Source organism: Macaca mulatta, chromosome 20 (genome assembly GCF_049350105.2).
Source record: "Macaca mulatta isolate MMU2019108-1 chromosome 20, T2T-MMU8v2.0, whole genome shotgun sequence".
In the NCBI taxonomy this organism is placed as follows: Eukaryota; Metazoa; Chordata; class Mammalia; order Primates; family Cercopithecidae; genus Macaca; species Macaca mulatta.
Window position 1 is genome coordinate 27456074 of NC_133425.1, and position 22101 is coordinate 27478174.

Consider the following 22101-nt stretch of genomic DNA (forward strand, 5'->3'; position numbering starts at 1 on the left):
TAAACCACAGTGTTTTGCTTGGCCAATTCCTACACATCCTTCAAGATTCAGCTCAGTGTCTCATCCCACTGAGGGCTTCAGTAACCTCCTCTTCCCACCCCGCCCCAAGGGCTGATAGCTCACTTCTCTGTACCCCTCTGCATTAAAATGGACTGGAGTCAGATAGTGTAGCTCAAGTCCTGGTGTCTGCACTTACCAGCTCTAAGGACCTGGGGCCCATCATTTAACATTTCTTTTTTTTTTTTTTTTTTTTTTTTTGAGATGGAGTCTCGCTCTGTCGCCCAGGCTGGAGTGCAGTGGCCGGATCTCAGCTCACTGCAAGCTCCGCCTCCTGGGTTTACGCCATTCTCCTGCCTCAGCCTCCCGAGTAGCTGGGACTACAGGCGCCCGCCACCTCGCCCGGCTAGTTTTTTTTTTTTGTATTTTTAGTAGAGACGGGGTTTCACCATGTTAGCCAGGATGGTCTCGATCTCCTGACCTTGTGATCCACCCGTCTCGGCCTCCCAAAGTGCTGGGATTACAGGCTTGAGCCACCGCGCCCGGCCTCATTTAACATTTCTAAACCTCAGTTTCCCCACCTGAAAATGGGGATGACAATAACATCACCCATCTCATAGATATCCCATGGGAGGGGCTTCACAGAGTATCTGGCACACAGCAAGCATTCCTTCTAGTTAGCTGCTATCCTGTCGCTATGGTGCTTACCTCATTGTCATACCATTATTTTTCTGCCTTGTGAGATTTTGGGTCCCAGAAGTCAGGACCCACACCTCATTCGCTATCTGCCTTTGGACTACTCCAGAGAGGATAATTCTTTTTCTTTTTCTTTTTCTTTTTTTTTAGACAGGGTCCCACTCTGTCACCCAAACTAAACTGCAGTGGTGTAGTGGTGTGACTATGGCTCACTGCGGCCTTGAACTCTTAGGCTCAAGCAAGCCTCCCACCTCAACCTCTCAAAGTGTTGGAATTACAGGCGTGAGCCACCACCGACCTGGCCCCAGAGAGGACAATGCTGATGGAAGGAGGGAGGCAATGAAGGAACTAACCAGACACCTGCATGACTTTGTACTGCAGCTTTTTTTTTTTTTTTTTTTTTTTTTTTTGAGACAGGGTCTTGCTCTGTTGCCCATGCTGGAACGCAGTGGTGCGATCATAGCTCACAGCAGTCTCGATCTCATGTGATCCAGTCATGTGATCCTCCCACCTCAGCCTCTCAAGTAGCTGGGACTACATGCATGAGCCGCTGTGCCCAGCCTGCACCCAGATCTTTATAAGCTGTCACTGCTGATCCTTTAAAGAGGGCATTCAGAGTCCCATTTCATTGTTAAGAACACCAAGGTTTGGAGAAGCAATGTAACTTGCCCATGAGCACACAACAATTAAATGATGTGCATCTGTTTTTTTTTGTTTTTTTTTTTTTTTGAGACAGGGTCTTGCTCTGTTGCCCAGGCTGGAACGCAGTGGTGGAATCTCAGCTCACTGCAACCTCCACCTCCCAGGTTCAAGTGATTCTCCTGCCTCAGCCTCCTGAGTAGCTGGGATTACAGGCACCCACCACCATGCCCGGCTATTTTTTTTTTTTTTTTTAGTAGACACAGGTTTTCACCATGTTGGCCAGGCTGTTCTCAAACTCATGACCTCAAGTGATCTGCCCCACTTGGCCCCCCAAAGTGCAAGATTACAGGTGTGAGCCACTACACCCAGCTGATGTGCATCTTTTCATGCCTCTCCTGATCTGGTCCATATTTGGGACAAGGACAAATGTTGTATTCAAGAGAAATACTACAACTAATAAGAAAGAGTATTTATAAAGTACTTACTATACTACTCATGCTGTTTGAATCACTTGACTTATTTCAACTGATTTAATCTTCACAAAAGTACTTTATTAAATAAAATAATAAAAGTATTTTTTATTTTTTATTTTTTTTGAGACAGAGTCTCACTCTGTCGCCCAGGCTGGAGTGCAGTGGCCGGATCTCAGCTCACTGCAAGCTCCGCCTCCTCGGTTTACACCATTCTCCTGCCTCAGCCTCCCGAGTAGCTGGGACTACAGGCGCCCGCCACCTCGCCTGGCTAGTTTTTTGTATTTTTTAGTAGAGACGGGGTTTCACCGTGTTAGCCAGGATGGTCTCGATCCCCTGACCTCGTGATCCGCCCGTCTCAGCCTCTCAAAGTGCTGGGATTACAGGCTTAAGCCACTGCGCCCGGCCGATTATCCCCATTTTATAGTCAAGAAACTGAGACATGGAAGGTCCATTGACTTGCTTAAGGTCACACAACTAGAAAATGGCAAGACCAGGGTTTGAACCAGGCCATTTGGGGCCATGGAGCTTTCTAGTTCATCAGTCTTATTGCCACAGATGATGAACTGCATGGTTCATGATCCTCAGTCTTCCCATCACAGACACCCAAACACATACAGGTACAAAAGCTCCTGATCAGGATGACTGACACATGCGGGAGCCTGCTGCAGTCTACCCAAGAACTCCAGTTCTATGCTGGGTATGGTGACTCTTGCCTGGAATCCCAGCACTTTGAGAGGCCAAGATGGCAGGATTGCTTGAGCCCAGGAGTTCAAGACCAGCCTGGGCAACATAGTGAAAGCCTGTATCTACAAAAATACCAAAATTTGCCAGATGTGGTGGCACACACTTGTGCCATGTACTACTCAGGAGGCTGAGGCAGGAGGATTGCCTGAGCTCAGGAAGTTGAGGCTGCAGTGAGCCATGATTGCACCACTGCACTCCAGCCTGGGTGACAGAGCAAAAAACAACCACCACCAAAAAAAAAAAAAAATTCCAGTTCCCTGCCCTGAGCCCCAGGCAAGGGCTAGGGACCTGGCACTCCCTGTTGACCCTGCCCGCTTCCTCCCTAGCAGCTGCCGGATCCTGCTGCCCCCACCCAGCCTGACTGTACTTTCTCAGAGTTTCTTGGCAGCCACAGCCAAGCCCACTGTTTGTGTAGCCCAGTACGATCTGGCCTCCTTTCCTCTCTAGCCTCACCTCTTACTCTCTCCCTTTCTCTCTCTCTTGCTCTCTCTCTCTCTCTCTTTTGAGACAGGGTCTCACTCTGTCACCCAGGCTGGACTGCAGTGGCACATTCTCTGTTCACTGCAACCTCCGCCTTCCGGGTTCAAGCTATTCTCATGCCTCAGCCTCCCAAGTAGCTGGGATTACAGGCATGCGCCACTATGCCCAGCTGATGTTTTGTATTTTTAATAGAGACAGAGTTTGGCCATGTTGGCCAGGCTGGTCTCCAACTCCTGACCTCAGGTGACCCTCCTGCCTTGGCCTCGCATCCCTTTCTCTCTTTACTCCAGGCATCTCCTTGCTGCTTGGCTGCTGTTTGAATATCCCAGGCATTTTCTGCTTCAGGGCCTGTGCACCTGCTGTTCTGCTGTTTGGAACCTCCCCACTCCCTCCCCCGACCCGCGACCCACAGCATCCTCATGGTTTTGTCCTCCACCTCCTTTGATCTTTGCTCAAATGTCACCTTCTTGAGAAGGCCCCCTCGGGCCCCCCGTCTGGAATGCAAACGCTCTCTCACTTCCTGCCCCTCTTCACAGCCTCAGCCCGCTTTACTTTTCTCCACACTTACTGCCATCTAATAACTCCATGTGATTGACAACTTACTTTTTTGAAAGTTTGTTTCTCTCTTTGAGAGTGGAAGCTCCACAGGGGCAGGGGTTTTTGTCTCCTGTACGCCACTGAGTCCCAGTGCCTTGAACTGCGCCTGGCACATAGTAGGCATTCCTTAACATTTGTTGAATAAATGAATGATTTGTTGATCAGCTTTGAATTCAAGCTATAAGGACATTGGTCACCTGCTTTGCGGGGGTCAGGCTGGGGCTTGGTGAGTTCCCCCAACCCTACGAGGGTCTGACTCCTACCACTGTCTCACCATCCATGAACCCAAGCTCCCAGCATGCCTCACAGCCAAGCCCACTCAAGGTCAGACAACTGGCATTAAGACCAAAGGTCTGGCTGGGCACAGTGGCTCATGCCTGTAGTCCTAGCACTTCAAGAGGCTGAGGCAGGAGGATCGCTTAAGCCCAGGAGTTTGAGACCAATCTGGGCAACATAGTGAGACCTCGTCTCTACTAAAAACATTCTTTTAATTAGCCAGGCATGGTGGTGTGCACCTGTAGTTCCAGCTCCTCGGAAGGATGAGGCGGGAAGATCACTTGAGCCCAGGAGGTCAAGGCTGCGGTGATCCCTGATTGTACCGCTGCACTCCAGCCTGAGCAACAGAGCAAGACCCTGTCTCAAAACCAAAACAAAACAAAAGACTAAAGGTTTGGTCTGGCTGTTATGTCTTCAGATCTCATATATACTCATAACAACAACATCAAGGTTAAAAATGATTAGTATGAAGATAGCAAATGCTGGGGAGAAGGTGGGAGTGGCTCCACGGATTGATGCAGCCGCTTCAGAGACCAATTTGTCCTTACCTAGTGTAGTTGAAGATGTTCGTGTCCTACGACCCAGCAATCCCAGTACGATTTATAAAAGTTAAAGACATTCTTGCACCATAATACAGGTTCAGCAATGTTCATAACGGCACAGTTTGAAATGGAAAAATAAAAACCTGGAAATAACTAAACGGTTATCGACAGTAGAATGGATAAATAAATTGTGAGGTATTCACAGCATAGAATGCTTGCTAGGAAGCTGTGAACAGAAATGGATAATGGCTACAAACATCAACATGGCGGAATCTTTTTATTTATTTGTGTTTCTTTTTTAATAGAGACAAGGTCTTAACATGTTTCCTAGGCTGCTCTGAAACTCCTGGGCTCAAGTGATCCTTCTGCCTTAGCCTCCCAAAGTGCTGGGATTACAGGTGTGAGCCACCGCACTTGACCAGTGTGGAAGAATCTTAAGAACACAATGTAAACAAGTTAACTCTGTGTACCCATGTACCATGTTAACATGATAACACACGTACCATCATCCAATTTATCTAAAGTTCAAAGATAAGCAAAAAGATACAGTGTATTTAGTGATACCAACTTGTGGTGAAACTGAACAAATGCAAGGGAATGTTCCAGGTAGAAGTCAAGAAAGAGGTTGCCTTTGAGGGAGGGGGCTGGGATCTCAGGGCAAGGGACTGAGGCATCCAAAGCCAATGGTAATGGTATTTTGCTTAAATTTGTGATTCTCTGCATTCTTATTATTGGTATTTTGAACTTATTTTCATAAATATTCATTTGTATTTACTCCAATATTTCATAAAGTCAGTTTTTTTCAAGGAAAATAATGATTTGGGAGATTAGACTAGGGGTTGTCAAACCACAGCCCATGGGCCAAATTTGCCCTGCCTCCTGTTTTTGTAAATAAGTTTTATTGAAATACAGACAAGTAAAGTTTTATTGGAACACAAGCACGTTCATTCATTTGTGTATCATCTATGGCTGCTTTCATATAACAATGGCAGAGGTGAGTAACCACAATAGAGACTGTGTGGCTCACAAAGCCAGTATTTACTCTCCAGATATTTACTTTCTGGTCCTTTTAAAGAAAACTCTGCTGCCCCAATCCTATTGCAATGACCTACACTCACAAACTACATTTAATTATTTTAAATTTTTTTCTACTTATTTTCTAATTTAAAAGTAATACATGCTCATCTGAAAGAATTTGAAAAATACAGAAACATGAGAAAATAGTTTCCCATATAAGGTCACCACCAGCAATAACTGGTAAAATTTGAACCTATTTCGTTGCAGGTTTTTTTTTTTTTTTTTTTGAGACGGAGTCTCGCTCTGTCACCCAGGCTGGAGTGCAGTGGCGCGATCTCGGCTCCCTGCAAGCTCCGCCTCCCGAGTTCACGCCGTTCTCCTGCCTCAGCCTCCCGAGTAGCTGGGAATACAGGCACCCGCCACCACGCCCGGCTAATTTTTTTTTTATTCTTAGTAGAGACGGGGTTTCACTGTGTTAGCCAGGGTGGTCTCGATCTCCTGACCTCGTGATCCGCCCGCCTCGGCCTCCCAAAGGGCTGGGATTACAGGCGTGAGCCACCGCGCCCGGCCTTTTTTTTTTTTTTTTTTTTTTTAAAGCATATGTAAGTTTCCTCCCTCTATAACCAAGAGCGTGCTGATAATGCAGTTTCGCGCCCTGTTACTTTCACTTAATATCGTCTCAGGAGCATTTTTCTGTGTGGCTTAATAGCATTCCATTTTTTGCTATTATAAGTAATGATGCAATTAGTATCCTTGTACACATGTCTTCGTTGACAATATGAAATATTATACAGTCATCCAAAATGAATTCTTCAAGGAATCTCTAATGATACAGGGACTGTCAGGGCTGCATTATTTATACCAGCAAAAAGACTGGAAACAATATGAATGGCTTGGCAGTAGGAGAATTGTTATATGAACTTGGTACATCATTAATGTGGAGTACCAAGTTCATATAATATGGATGGAATATTATTCTGTAGCTTCTAAATGTAATGATTATGAAGAATGGAATACTGGTTCTCTCCGAGCCTCAGTTTCCTGAAATGCAAAGTGAGTATACTGCCTCCCAGAGCTGTTTTAAGAGGCTTTCTCTTTCTTTTCCTTTTCCTTTTCTTTCTTTTTTTTTTTTTTTTTTTTTTTTTTTTTTTTTTTTTTTTTACAAGATCTCACTCTGTTGCACAGGCTGGAGTGCAGTGGCAGAATCATGGCTCACTACAGCCTCAACCTCCCAGGCTCTAGTGATCCTCCCACCTCAGCCTCCTGAGTAGCTGGGACTCCAGGCACGCACCGCCATGCCTGGCTAATTTAGGAGGAATTTTGAAAGCATCTAGCACAAATGAGCCTAGCACATAAGTTGCATTCCCTATGCTAGAGCTATTATTTTTAGTAATAATAATACATAGATCATGGGAAAAGGATACAACCAGGCTGATAGGTCAATCCTGCATCCTACCAGATGCTAAATATCTTGCAGATTGCCCCTGGCTACACCCACACCTAGAAAATAACAAGTGTCTGGAAGGGACCGTAGACAAGTGGCAGGTAGCATTCTTCTGCCTCAACTTCGGAGTCCTGGGATTACTGCTCCCATGTCATATGTGTGATCATTGAAGGGCTGTGATCCCAAACGGGTTTTGATGAGAATCTATCTGCAACCAGGAAAGGAACAAATGGCTCTTGACCGCAGATATCACTAAGACACTACCAAGCAGGTATTGATCAGAGCTGAGGCAAAGCCCAGGCTGATGGATATGGCGACTCTGAGAGGCGACGAAGGAGCAGAGGAATCTTTTCCCCCAGAGGATATTCACACATACACACAGACACACACACACACACACACACACATACACGCACATATCCTGTTGGTTTTGAAAACTCACTGGAAAACAGGGAGGGAGGGGCAGGGTGGGGGCTGAACAGCCAAGGGAGTCTGTGATTTAGGGGGAATTTGCCAGACTTTCATTTTGGTTATAAAAGAAATATTTGAAAGGAAAGAAATCCATGAACAGCAGAAGGCTTTGTGGGGCCATAAATAAAGATCAGACACACAGGGCAGGGCACTGAGCAAACAAAGCCACAGGCAAGAGAGTCAGCCTGGCTGCCTAGGCTCACAGGTCCACAGTTCTCAGTCATTCATTCACTCGTTCAAGCCTCAGGTATTTACTGAGTGCCTACTATGTGCCGCATGCTGTTCAAGGTGCTGGAGACGTAGCTACAAATGAAACTAATGAGTCAGCTGTCTTGAGGGGATTGAAAATAAACAAGTTTTCAAAAGTCAGTAGGATTGGGGAGGCTGAGAAGGGAGAATCGCTTGAGCCCAGGAGTTGCAGGCTGCAGTGAGCAATGACTGTGCCTTTGAATAGCTACTGCACTCCAACCTGGGCAACACAGTGGGACCATGTCTCTAAAAAAAGATAATAAATACAATAGGATCATGTCAGGTAGTGACAGCCACAGCAGAGAGGTTAAAGGCACAGACAACCTGGGTTTAAATTCTGGTTCTGCCACTTACCCAGTGGAGCCCTCAGGCAAGTCATCTAACCTTTTTTTGCAGCGAATATTTCTGGTGCCCACCCAGATCCCCTTTGCAGTGATGCATCCCTCCCTGGCTGCCATGACTGAGCCACCAAAGGAGCACACTGTCCCCTTCTGCAGAAACATGCCCTTGTTTGAATTGGAACCAGCTCACCTGGAAGGTTATGGTTATTCCCTCTAACCCCTGAGACACCCAATGAGGAAAAAAGGGGTGCTTCCTGTGGCTGAAGGTGGAACCAACTCTGTAGTATAATTCACACTCCAGAGCTTCCCGTGGTGGGGGTGAGTCTCTGGGGAGACCACACCCCTTCCATGCCATTTCCCTTACTCTGCCCTTTCTGTCTCATTTCCCTTCCTCTGCCCTCTCTTAAACATGCTTTTCTTTTTATATTTTATGTATTTATGTACTTTTTTAGAGAGACAGAGTCTTGCTGTGTTGCCCAAGCTGGAGTACAGTAGTGAAATAATAGCTCAGTGCAGACTCAAACTCCTGGGCTCAAGCAATCCTCCCACCTCCACCTCCCAAGTAGTTGGGTTGCAAACCACCACACCAGCTAATATTTTTAATCCTTTATTTATTTATTTATTTATTTATCTGTAGAAATGAGATCTCAATCTGTTGCTTAGGCTGATCTCAGACTCCTGGCCTCAAATAATCCTCCCACCTCAGCCTCCCAAAGAGCTGTGATGGCAGGCATGAACCGCTGCGCCCAGCTGTCTCCCTTTTACCTAGAAGTATCTCTCCAGAAATTCCTGGGCACCAGAATTCCCATCTCAGGCTCTGTTTCCAGGGAAGCCAGCTTATGACACTCATTCTTTGTGCGTAAAATGGGGGCATCTCTCTCATGGGGTTGTTAAAGACTAAATGAGTTAATATGCTTCTATATTTGTTTAGGACACGATGTGATACATTATAAGTGCTATGTAAGTATTGATCATCATTAATGAAAAAAATAAAATGAAAATCACTCAATGCAAAAAAAAAGATGTCTAGAGTGGGGCTACATCAGTTATGACTGTCCAGGCAAGATGGCTATGAGGAGGTGACATTTGAGCTAAATCCTGGTAAGAAGGAGGAAGCTAAATAAAGAGTTGGGTGAAGATAAATCCATACAGAGCAAGTGCAAAGGCCTGAGGTGGGAGCAAGCTTGCTTCATGCTTTGTTTCTGTAATCCAAAGGCCGGTGAGGCAGGAATTCTGGTCAGAGGGTTTTAAAGAAGTTGGAGGCTCAATATAATTTGCATTTGCAGTAGATCACTTTGGCTGTTGGGTTGAGAATGATCTGTTGGCTTCACAAGTATTTCCTGATGGCCTGCTTTGTGCAAGGTGATGTAACAGGTATTTGGAAGGATTCAAAGATGAACCCGATGCAGTCCCTGACCTTAAAGGGTTCAAATGTAGAAGAGGTAGTGAGCTGGGCATGACGACTCTACAATCAAGAAAGTGCTGTGTGCTCACAGAGAGGGGCGGGGGAAGCTGGCATAGCTCCAAGGATGCAGGGGGAATGAGCAGGACCCTAAGCAATGACAGGAATGTAGCTGTGGAGAAAGAAAGGGTGTTCCAGGTAGAGGGGAACAGAATGAGCAAAAGAGGAGACTTTGTTGAGGGCAGTTAAGAAATCCAATCAAGGCCGGGCGCAGTGGCTCAAGCCTGTAATCCCAGCACTGTGGGAGGCCGAGACGGGCGGATCACGAGGTCAGGAGATCGAGACCATCCTGGCTAACATGGTGAAACCCCATCTCTACTAAAAAATACAAAAAACCAGCCGGGCGAGGTGGCGGGCGCCTGTAGTCCCAGCTACTCGGGAGGCTGAGGCAGGAGAATGGCGCAAACCCGGGAGGCGGAGCTTGCAGTGAGTTGAGATCCGGCCACTGCACTCCAGCCTGGGCGACAGAGCGAGACTCCCTCTCAAAAAAAAAAAAAAAAAAAAAAAAGAAATCCAATCAACCCAGAGCACAGGAGGGCTTCATCTGAAGCCAGAGAGAGCAAGTGGGGCCAAACAGCAGAAAACCTTGGGTGCCAGGTGAGAATCCAGCCATTCCTCCCAAGGCAGTGGGGAAGTATTCCCAGAGTTTTAAAGAGATGAGTATTAAACCATCTTTTCTTTGGCCTGCTGAATCTAAAATTTATATCAGACCTCTCTTAGTTGCAAGGGACAGAAATACAACCACGACAGGCATAAACAGAAGAATAATTCATCAGCTAAAAAGCAGATCTGGCTTCGGGCACAGCCAGACAGAGGACTCTGTCCTTTTCTAACTTTTGGCTCCATTTTCCATGCTGTGGCTCGGGTCTCAGACTCCATGCCGTGGTAAGAAAGTGGCTGGAAGCCAAGCCAGCTCTTGGGACCAAAAAAAATCCCTGATTTTTAGCAAATCCTTCTACTGTGGCAGATTTTGAATGCCAAGTTGAGGAGAAATGTGTGAAATCGGCTTTCAGGGCCACAGGAAACAGCCTCAACATACCTAGACCCACATCCTACCACCTTCAAATCCACTGGGCACAGTTCTCTTCCCCTGAGTTTGCAGCAGACATTTCATTGCATTGCATAACCTCTGATTTGGTCATGAATCCATCAACCCATCCACAGGGTACTGTGATGCTTTGACTGCCATAGGCCTGGGTCTCCTGCTTCATCCTCAGTCACAAACCACATGGCCTGAGCATAGAAAGAGCTTGACACCCAGCAGAAAAAAACAACTAAAGTATGGTTACCAGAAAAAGGGATGCTGGGCATGGGGCAAACACAGCAGATTGTTTTCCTATTAAGATGGTTTGAGAGCCTGGCGTGGTGGCTCATGTCTGTAATCCCAGCATTTTAGGATGCCGAGGCAGGTAGATCACTTGAGGTCAGGAGCTTAAGACCAGCCTGGCCAACATGGCAAAACCCTGTCTCTACTAAAAATACAAAAATTAGTCAGGCGTGGTGGTGGGCGCCTGTGGTCCCAACTACTTGGGAGGCCAAGGCAGGAAAATCACTTGAACCTGGGAGGCAGAGGTTGCAGTGAGGCGGAGATCGTGCCATTGCACTCCAGCCTGGATGACAGAGCAAGACTCCATCTTAAAAAAAAAAGAAAAGAAAGAAAGAAAGAAAAGAAAAAAAGAAAAAGAAAAGCAAAGAAAAGAAAAGGAAAAAGAAAAAATAAGATGGTTTGAGGAGGCTGTGAAGATCCAACAAGAAAATGAACAGGAAGAGTCTTTGTAAAATGGAAAGTGCTGCAAAGGTTCTCTAACTTGCTGGACATTTTTATTCTTGGTCTGATGCTCTAAGCTTCTGATACATCTGATGTAAAGTACCATCAAATGCTATGGGAGACACCTCTGGGAGTGTGCAGTCTTAAGATGGATGATTCACCATTCCTGTTCCTTTACCCAGGGCAGACATTGCTAATCGATCATGGCACTCTCCCACGGAGCCTGGGAGACGCCTTGTAATCCTTCTCCACACAGCTGTCCAGGCAGGCACTACCAATTGAGAAGAGAAAGGATGAAAGATTAAAGCTCTCCATTCTCCTTAAACTGGTCCGATTCCATCATGAGCCACAGTAGAAACAGGCCCAGAGATGAGTGCAACTTGCGCATATCACAAAGGCAGAGCCTAGGGATGCCCAGAGTTTTGAATTCCCATTCAAACCTGCTCATATCCAAGATGACTCAATATGGAGGAAGGAGTCAGTACGAAGAAGGTTCCAGGGAATGGGGATGCCCAAAGTGGCAATGACTTCCCACTGCTGTTAGCAAAATCTCCCAATTCCCTACTATGGCCTTCATGGCCGCCCATCATCTGGTCCCTACCTTCCTCTCTGACTCCATCTCCTACCATTCTCTCCTTATCTTCCATGCCCCAACCATTCTGTCTTTCTGTTCCTCAAAACATGCCAAGCTCGGTCTCACCTCAGAGGATCTGCAGGATCTCCCTACGGGGGTGACAAAGACATTCACCAGAAGCTCCAGGCAAACACCCCTCTAACGTGGTCCACACCCAGGAGAAGGAGAGCTCCATTTTTTCAGCAAATGCAGCAGAACATCTAGCCTCTTAGAATCCAGCACTCATCATGGCAGCCAAGAAGATGGAAAATTCCAATCAGCCAGGCCTGGACTGTGTGCCCAGCCCTGGAGATAGAGCCAGCCTCACCCTGACCACACAGGCTGAGAGTGATGGAGACGTGGGTACCCAATGGAGAAATTACATTACAGGATGGGGAGTGGGTTCAACATTACGCCCTAGCTGATAATATGGAGTCCACATCATTGGATTTTCACCTGAAAGAAGGAAAATAAGAGACAGAGTATTTAGAAAAAACCGTATCTTTCAATGCTTATTTATTTTCCTGGGAGTAAGGACCAAAAGTGCAGCAGTAAGTGGATTTATCCCATCCCTCTTGATGAGGATCTATCCCATCCCATGCCAAATGGCATGTTCCGAGGGGGACTGAATTGAAAAAAGATTATGGAATCTTGACTGGGGGGAAGGGGCATTATAGCTCTGTCAGAATGTCCTCCTTTGAGGCATACTTTCCATGAAGCCATTTTACTTTAAGAGGACCAAAATTTAAAATCTCCTATTGTCTTTTTTTTTTTTCTTTTTTTCTTTTTTTTTGAGATGGAGTCTCGCTCTGTTGCCCAGGCTGGAGTGCAGTGGCTGGATCTCAACTCACTGCAAGCTCCGTCTCCCGGGTTTATTCCATTCTCCTACCTCAGCCTCCCGAGTAGCTGGGACTACAGACGCCCGCCACCTCGCCCAGCTAGTTTTTTGTATTGTTTTAGTAGAGACGGGGTTTCACCGTGTTAGCCAGGATGGTCTCGATCTCCTGACCTCGTGATCCGCCCGTCTCGGCCTCCCACAGTGCTGGGATTACAGGCTTGAGCCACCGCGCCCGGCCTGTCTTATTTTAAAGTATTCCCAACTCTGAATAACCAGAACTCACATCCAGGCTCCTAAAACATTCGGACTTTGTCATGCATGATCAATTAACAATGTCTGGTGTGGGCGGAGGAGTGAGGAATCGTGGTGTGCCTGCCGTATCTTTGCTGACCCTAGTCTATGGGCTTTTTTGGACTGTAGCATGGCTGCCTGAGGCCAAAAAGATCCCCACCTGGACCTGAGTTGTCAGCACACCAGTCTGACTTAATTAAGGTGAGCAGAATTACTAAGTCATTATTTAACGATGGAAAGAGTTTCCAGGAGTCGTTGGGAGGCAGACGCCACCTCCAGGGAAACTGCAGCGCCTTCTGTCCTCCACCCTGGCTGCACGGCCCTCTCTCTTTTATCATCTTCCCCTCTGCAAGTGTTTTCCCCGTTTGCTATCTGATCTTGCAAAATAGGAGTGAGACATGTTTTGCTCAGGAAAATGCGGAGCAGCCTGAGGAGCGTGGGCTGGCCACTTGGTATAGCAGCCATCCTGGGAAGTCGCTGTTCATCACGGCATGCGCCTGTCACCCTCCCAGCCGGCAGCCTGCAGGAGGCCTGTGATGGGCTGAAAGGCCCTCAGGGAACCTGTAATTAAATCCCAGAAGATTGCCACTTCTCCTGCTGGTGAGGGGAGGAAAGAGCAAGGCACAGCAGGCGTGTCCAGACAGGGCTGAGCAGAGACAACTAGGCAGGGACAGAGGCTTCATGGCTGCAGTGGCCAAGAGCAGAGAACCAGAGGAGCTGGGAATATGTTTAGTCCCAGGGAATGAGGGGCCAGATGGAAACAGGTGATTTCTGGCTAGGCCCAGGCTGAGAAGGGCTGGAAACCTTTACGTTCTATCAGATGGAATGAAATTAGCCCAGGTCCCTACCCATTCTGAAATTCTATTACCCATCAATCCACCTGGTGAACAAACATTTGCTGTAACCACAGCCACTTTTCAAAGCAAAAATCCAGTTGTATCACTCCCCTGCTCCCCACTCAGGCCTGATGGTCAGCTAATATGCACCTGCACAGTCATTCTGATGGTTCAAATATTGAAATACTTTCCTACCAGCTCATACCAGTAAGTACCTGCTGTCTTCAGCACCTTCCCCAAGTGTTTCACCTCTTCTCTCCCCACCCCACCCCTAGCCCCCCATCCAACACACACACTGCTCCCACGCCCTCCAAAACCCTGGAGTTTCCCTGCCAAGACTTGGTCCAGCACCACGGCCAGCGTCTGTTCTGATGGTTGGTGCCTGTGTGTTGTTAAAGATTTTGAATGTCATTCTCACCACTATTTAAAGTCCACAGCCTTGTATCTGCCATATTCCTTTTAAACATCATCCCTGTTAACTTTTACAGCCTCATCTCTCACAACACAACCACCACAAGCCCCAGGTACATGAATTTCCCACCATTCCCCAAAAGAGACATGCAAGGCACATTCATGTGCCTGGATTTCCCTCTCCCTCATTTTCCCTCCAAAACTCCTACTCATCCCTCATGAGCTTTCTCAATTGTACCCCAGTTCCTCCGTTAGGGGAACTGGCTTGATAGCTTGGCTATGCCCTGTATATAACCAGATCTCTGTGTTGGTTTCTTTTCCAGGTTCTTGTTTTAGAGACCTGTCTTACGTGGTAGCCCCTTCTTAAGATGAGGACCCTGCCTTGATCGTACCTGTGATCCATTATTGTTGGCAGCTGAAAGAAACAGGGAGTCAGACTGGGGCATCAGAATGTCACAATTTCTAATATCCTAAGCCAACCCTCAAAAGACCATCAGGGAAGGGTTGCTTTTGCTTTTGCTTTTTCATTTCTCTATCTTTCTTTTTTTTTTTTTCTTTTTTGGCTTCCTGAGTCCATTATGTCCTTCAGTGCTGATGATCAGAACATAATAAACAAATTCATCAACATTTCATTTATTTACCCTTGTTCTGACCATGCACATGTGCCTCTCCTTATCCATCACCCATCCTTCACACCCCCAAAATGACTTATTTCTCTCTCCTCTGTACTACCCTCCTTCCTCCATCCCTCTTGTGGCCTCAGGAATGTCAAAACTGCAGTTTTTCTCTCTTTATCATTCCCAGGTTTCCAAGTCTCTTGCTGCCCAAGATATTTGTCTAATTCTATTGATCCAATATAGTCTATTTCTCCCAACAAAACGTAACTACAAAATATTCCCCAGCATGGATGACCATATAAGTATATAATTATGCCTTTCCTTCACATATCTATAACCAAATACATTTCATATACTAGTAAGTTTCCCTACTCAATGATAATAGATCACCCCCAACCCGATCGATAGTACCGATCACCTCTGTGGGAAGATGGGATTCTGATGTGGATGCTGACCTGAATTCCCAGTCCCTGTGCCCCCTCCCCATCTCGTCCCTCTCTATTCACTCTACGCTATTCTTTCTCCCATGACCCAAGCTTTCAGCACTGCCCTCTGGACGACTCTCCAATACATTTATTTGCCCCAGGGTTAGAATCCAGTGATGGATGACAGCCAATCCTACACAGCAGCCTTCTCTCCAAACACAGACAGGTAGAGGCATCCCATGGGGATGCCCATAAGCCTCCTCATCACTCCTAACTCCCCGACTGCTCTAACATATTTTTGTAGAGATGGGGTCTCCCTCTCTTGCCCAGGCTGGGGTGCAGTGGTGCAATCATAGCTCACTGCAGCCTCAACTCCCTGGGTTCAAACAATCCTCCTGCCTCTGCCTCCTGAGTACATAGGACCACAGGCACCCACCATCATGCCCAGCTAGTGTTCTTATTTTTTGTAGAGAAGGAGTTTCACTATATTTCCCAGGCTGGTCTGAAACTCCTGGCCTCAAGCAATCCTCCTACCTTGACCTCCCAAAGTGTTGGGATTACAGGCGTAAGCCACCATGCCTGGCTTTTCCTTTAAACATACTATTTGCATGAACTGATTTGACAAATTGAACAGGTATTCACGGGCTGCAAAAAGCCTGCTGCTCAGACATGTACTGGACACATCCACTAAGCTTGGCTCTGCTGCTCCAGGCCAGGATCAGGCCCCTGTGTGGCACTCAGCACACCACAGCCATCTGCTGCCCCTGTACCCCTAGAAGGCTCCTGCTCCCCAGGAGGACCCTCCTCACTCCCACAGCTCCAACACCTTTTGTCAAAGTCCTGTCCCTGGGGCATCCACATTCTAAGAGCAAAGGGGGAGACCTCGCCAGAAATCCACAGTTCATGCATGTGGCAGAAAGTGCCAGAGAGTGCCAGAAAGGCCGGGCAAAGTGGTTCACACCTATAATCCCAGCACTCTGGGAGACTGAGGCAGGCAGATAGCTTGAGGCCAGGAGTTTGAGACCAGCCTGGCCAACATGGCGAAACCCCGTCTCTACAAATACAAAAATTAGCCAGGCATGGTGGCGGGCACCTGTGGTCCCAGCTACTTGGGAGGCTGAGGCAGGAGAATCACTTGAATCCAGGAGGTGGAGGTTGCAGTGACCCAAGATTGTGCCACTGCACTCCAGCCTGGGCAACAGAGCAAGACTCTGTCAAAAGAAAGAGAGAGAGAGAGAGAGAGAGAGAGAGGAAGGAAGGAAGGAAGAGAGGAAGGAAGGAGGGAAGGAAGGAAGGAAGGAAGGAAGGAAGGAAGGAAGGAAGGAAGGAAGGAAGGAAGATAGGAAGGGAGGGAAAGAAAGAGAGAGAGAGAGGGAGGGAGGGAGGGAGAAAAGAAAAAGTGCCAGAAAGACCAATTATAAATAGTGTTGTGGGAGCCATTTCTTCAGGTACCCTCAGAGAGAGTGCACCCTTGTAATTAAAAGAACAAACTCTGGACCCTGTGCTCAAATCTTGGCTCTACCACACACTTGCTCTGTGACTTAGGGCCTAACCTCTCTGGGCCTCAGTCTCCTCAAAGTAAAATAGGAGTAACAATAGTGTTAACTCAGGGTTTGTGAGGATTACTTCAGTTTCATGTTTAAGTGCTTGATGTTTATAAAAGTAATATTTATATTTATAAAGCATTTACGTCAGTAAGAGAAAAATTATATACATATAAATGCTTATAAAAATATATAAATATGTGCACAAATATATATAATGTCTATATACACAAATATATACATTATATACAGTATTGTACATTTAGATATACTGTAATACTATTGATCGATATATTAAAAAGGTTATAGTATTTATGTACTATACAGAGTATGCATATTTTATGTAATGTATATGCATACGTGTGTGTATATGTGTGTACACACATTACTAAAGGTTACAAGAGAGAAATGAACAAATGTACTACCCTAACACAGCTATTATTTTCTAAAAAGTATCTTCTTTTGATCTTTTTAAAAATTTGCATACATTTTTACATCATGCAGGACCTACAGTTTTGTGTGTTGAGTTTTTTGGCATAAATAATGTCATGAATTCTGTGTCATGTGGCCACAGAACCTTAGAGTTTCTTTTGTATGCCTGTATAATATCCTGAAGAGCACGGAGACCTGAACTGACTTAGCTGTTGCCCTTGTATCTGCAGGAGTGCTTCAGGCTGCAAGTAACAGGAAGCCCTGACTCAACTCCCTTAAGCGATAAGGGATTTTCTTATTGCACACAAAAGAAAACTTAGAAGGAAAACATCTCTGGAGTTGATTAATTTTGCAGCTCAACAATATCACCACAGATAAGGACATTTTCATATTTGTGCTTTGCCATCCTGAGGATGATAGATGATGAGTTGTCCTTAATTTTGACCCTTACAGTGATAATATGACTGCAGCAATCCCAGCTGAAGTGGAAGAAGAGGTCGACTCACATCTCTTAAGAGTAGGAAACCTTCCCCAGTCTCCCAGCAACGCTGGATCACGCACCTACTTCTAAACCAATCACTGTCAAGGGGACGGGATAGCCATGTGGATTTAGACCAATCAGGGTTCATTCCTGGACTGGGGATTTAGGAGCTCATTCCCCAAGAGCAGACAGGTAAACAGAACCAAACTCCTTCTGGAGGAAGGAGAGTAGGGTGGACAGATATTAGGGAGACAGCTCACAGTCTTTGTCTTGTTCCCACTTCACACGTTTCTGTTACATCCAACCTGGAGGACCAATTATTCCTGAGTAAAGGAATTAAAATTCTTAAAGAATATGGCATTTGATCAGGGCTTTAAAGGATGTGTAAATGTCAACATAGGCAGGGCCAGCACTTCCGGCTGAGGTCCCAGCATGCCTAGGGGCGGAGAGGCGGTAAGCTGTGGGGCATTTTCCAGGAAGAAGGAGTGTTCCCGGAAGGCTGGGGTGTCCGGTGGTGGGAGGGAGGAGGCGTGGAAGGCGACCCTAGTTTGAGGACAAATTGGGAGAAGTGTTTTAATGCTGACTGGGAGTCTCGACCCAGAATGTTGTGGTCCTGGGAAGCCACTGAAGATTTCAGAGAGAAAATAGACACAGAGAAGCTGAGGTTTGGGAGAGAGAAAAACCTGGCTGTGGATAAAAGATGCATAGCAGGAGAGAGGTGGGCGCAGGGAGACCAGTTAGGAACACGCCATGACCATCCTAGGGTGGGACCGCAAGCTCATCCCAACCATGTAGTGTTCACGGGAAGGAGGTGAGAGATTCCACCGGTGCAGGAAGGTGAGCTCCACGGAACCAGTAAGTGCCTTCACGTTAGGACAGGAGCCCAGGGGCTGGGGGTGACAAAGTGAACGATGGCATCATTAACCAAGCCCCCAAAGGAGAGAAAACAAAGGATCTACCAAGAATAGGGCAGTGCCTGGGGCGTGCAGAGTCCTGGGTTTCCAGGCAAGGTGCCAGCACCTCACACAGTGACAGCAGAGAGCAGCCCAGGAGATTGGAACAAAAATGTATTTATGCCAACATCAGAGGAAAAAGGGGAAAAAAATTAGCTGAATGAAATGGCGAGTGAATGGTAAAGTTTGGGAAGCATGCTCTGTGAAAGTTTTTGTTTGTTAATTGAGGCAGGGTTTCTAATTGGATTTCAGAAAAAGTCTTCATGAATACAAGATAGGCAAAAGGAGTGACGAAGCCTTCTTCAGGGACAGACACAAGACAGCTGATGCAGGGCATGAGAAGCCATCACCGATGTGTTCCACAACCACCTGACTGCAAGCCAGTCCGGTCCCTGTCCCGGCTTTATAAAGTGAGGGAGGGGTTATCCATTTATTAAGGACCTGCTATGTGCCACGCACCAGGCTAGGAAGGCAGCCATGTTCAAAGTAGTCCTGGTCCCAGCCTTGCAAAACTCATGGACAGTCTAGTGGGTGGAGGGTGCAGACAACTGAAAGATGGTTGATTGCAGGCACAGTGGCTCACGTCTGAAGCCACTGTGCCTGGGAGGCTGGTGCTGGTGGATCACCTGAGGTCAGGAGTTCGAGACCAGCCTGGCCAACATGGTGAAACCCTATCTCTGCTAAAAAAAAAAAAAAAAAAAAAAAAAAAAAAAAACTAGCTGGGTGTGATGACACATGCCTGTGATCCCACTACTCTGGGGGCTGAGGCAGGAAAATTGCTTGAACCCGGGAGGAAAAGGTTGCAGTGAGCTGAGATCACATCACTCCACTCCAGCCTGGGCGACAGAGCGAGACTCTGTCTCAAAGGAAAAAAAAAAAAAAAACCTTAGATAAAGAATAAGGAATCCCACTGGAGAAGCAACTCATTGAAGGAAGTGACATCTGGGGTGAGAGTTTAGCAGTATGAAGGAGTCACGTAAGTCAAGATAGTATAGAGGGCTGATGACAATTAAGTGTCCACTGGGATAGAAGAATTTAATAATGGCCCAGTTAATCATCTCAACAACCCTGCAAGGTAGATATTAGTACTACCCCCACTTTTCAGGTAAGGAAACTGAGGCTCAGAGGGTTTCGGAAAATGTTCAGAGTTTGGCGCCAGAAGCCAAGCCCTTGACCTCTGCACTGAGTGGTCTCCCTCAACAACCCTCCCTCCACCCTTACTCACCCAGACTGTGGTAGCCTCCTAACAGGTCTCCCGTGTCCTCTCGAAGTCCCTTCAATCTACTCCCCACGCAGCAGCCAGAAGGATCTTTTGTTTTTATTTTATTTTATTTTTCATTTTTTTGATGCAAGGTCTCACTTTTTCACCCAGGCTAGAGTGCAGTGGTGTGAACACAGCTCACTGCAGCCTCAACCTCCCAGGCTCAAGCAATCCTCCCACTCAGCCTCCCAAGTAGCTAATTTCCTAATTTTTTGTAGAGGTGGGGTCTTACGGTGTTGCCCAGGCTGGTCTTGGCAGAAGGATATTTTGGAGATGGGAATCTGACCTTGCCACCACCTGCCGGAATCCTTCAGTGACTCCCCTTGTTGTTCAGAAGGAGAAAAGATACCTCACCTGGACTGGCCTCCCCTGCTCTGTGGGGCCCAGGCCCGGCACCCCCCAAGGCTCCACACTCACCTGCTGTGCTCCAGCCACACGAGCCCTTTCTTGGACCCCTCATGCCATTCTCCTCTGCACCACAGGGCCTTTGTACATGCCAATCCCTGCCTAGAACACTTTCCCCACCTCTGCCCTCACCAAGTTCCTACCTTAGTTGGCTCCCACCCATCCTTAATGCTCCACCCAGCCACCTCTTCCAGGACATCCTCCCTGATGCCTAGCCTAGGCAAAGTTCATTTGCCACACACAGGTATCACTCATTCTTTCTTCAGACCATGCTTCTTAACCCTGGCCACCCACTGGAGTCACCTAGGGAGAGTTTAAGGAGCACCGATGCCCACACCTCTGCCTAGATCGGTGAATCAGAATCTCTTGGGAGGTGTGTGGGGTGGAGAGCGGCCTGGACATCAGCATTTCCTAAAATCTCCCCAGGTGGTTCCAATGTGCGGCCACAGTGGAGGATTCATGCTTTATCATCATTTCCTCGATGCTTAAGTCATTCTTAGGATGATTTTGTTCAAGTTTGTCTCGTCCACTAGACAATACATTCCATGCCCCCCAGTCCCCGAGAAAGTAAGCACTCAATAAATACTTATTCAGCAAATGCAGGTAACTGTCGCAGCCGGCATGTATCTAGCGTGTGCCCTGTCTCTGGACTTCAAAAGCATTGTCTTCTTTCATCCTCACGAAAACCCTATCAGGTAGGAATTCCTATTAGTCCAGTTTGACAGATGGGGAAACTGAGGCTCGGGAGGTTGAGGAGTAGTGAGTCTCAGAGTGTAGATCCCAGCCCTTGTCCATCTGACTCCAGGACCTGCCTTGCAGAACTTTCTCCCTACCCAACTCTGCCCGGCTCCTCAGGACCCTGCAGTAAACAGCAACTGTGAAGTCACCGCCTCTGAGTGACACTCCTGTGTGGGTGACTTGGCCTTTCCCAGTCTCTCGGCCCCTCCAAGATGGCCCCCAGCCCAGTTCTAAGGAAAACAAAGTTATCGTGAGTGGAAAGGAAAGAAAAAGCCCAGGCTCAGTCTGTCTGGTCCACCAGAAACCAGGGAGAGGCTTCTAATTGGATTCGGTCACCCTGCTTCCTGCTGACATTTGGTGGGTGATGACCTTCGGCAGGTGAGGGACTAGGTCAGGACGTCGCCAAGCAGGCCCGGGCCTCGGGAGCAGGGAGTTTAATCTGTGTGGCTTTGATTCCGGTCAGAAGCCACACTCCCCTGAGAGCTGTCCTGATCTCTATCTCAAGACACCAGACACCAGCCGGGACTCCACTTAATGCCAACCAGAGGAAGGCTAAGGGGCTTAGAGTCCGGCTAAGGATTTCTGTCCCTCTTTGCTTCCCTCCTTACAAACTAGCAGACTGAAAACTCTTTCCAAATCACAGAGTGATGATTCACAGGGCTTACTAAGGTGCGGGGAACCCAGGAAAGCAGTGGTTCTCAGCCCTGGCCACATATAAGTATCTCTTCCAGAGGAGCTTTTAAAAACTAACAATGCCCAGGTCCTACTTGAGACCCATTGCATCTGAATCTGCAAAGGTGCAGCCCGGGTACCTGTATTTCTCAAAACCTCCCCAGGTAGTTCCAACAGACAGCCAGATGCGAGAACTACTGCACTAGAAGGTAAATAAATGGCTCCTGGGAAGGGACAGAGGGTGACATAGTGTGTGGTGTGGACTCACCCAGCCCATTCTCCCTTCTTCTGTTAACAGCTGACTTAGGGAACTATGCCTCCCCCACCCTCGGTCCTGGTGGTTTGGGACTGGTCTCGCTCCTAGCCCCAGGGATGGGCACACAAC

The 22101-nt window shown here is 47.2% G+C and overlaps 1 protein-coding gene and 1 long non-coding RNA gene across 5 annotated transcripts in view; both read right to left on the reverse strand.

Annotated features, from left to right (window-relative positions):
* Positions 1 to 22101, reverse strand: part of GSG1L (GSG1 like) — a 276495-nt gene that overhangs the window by 121025 nt on the left and 133369 nt on the right. The window lies entirely within an intron of this gene.
* LOC144337960 (uncharacterized) lies at positions 8588 to 9944 on the reverse strand. The gene is made up of 2 exons (XR_013411624.1): positions 9807 to 9944; positions 8588 to 9669 (listed from the first exon to the last, which is right to left on the reverse strand). It is a non-coding gene; the product is annotated as an uncharacterized LOC144337960 (long non-coding RNA).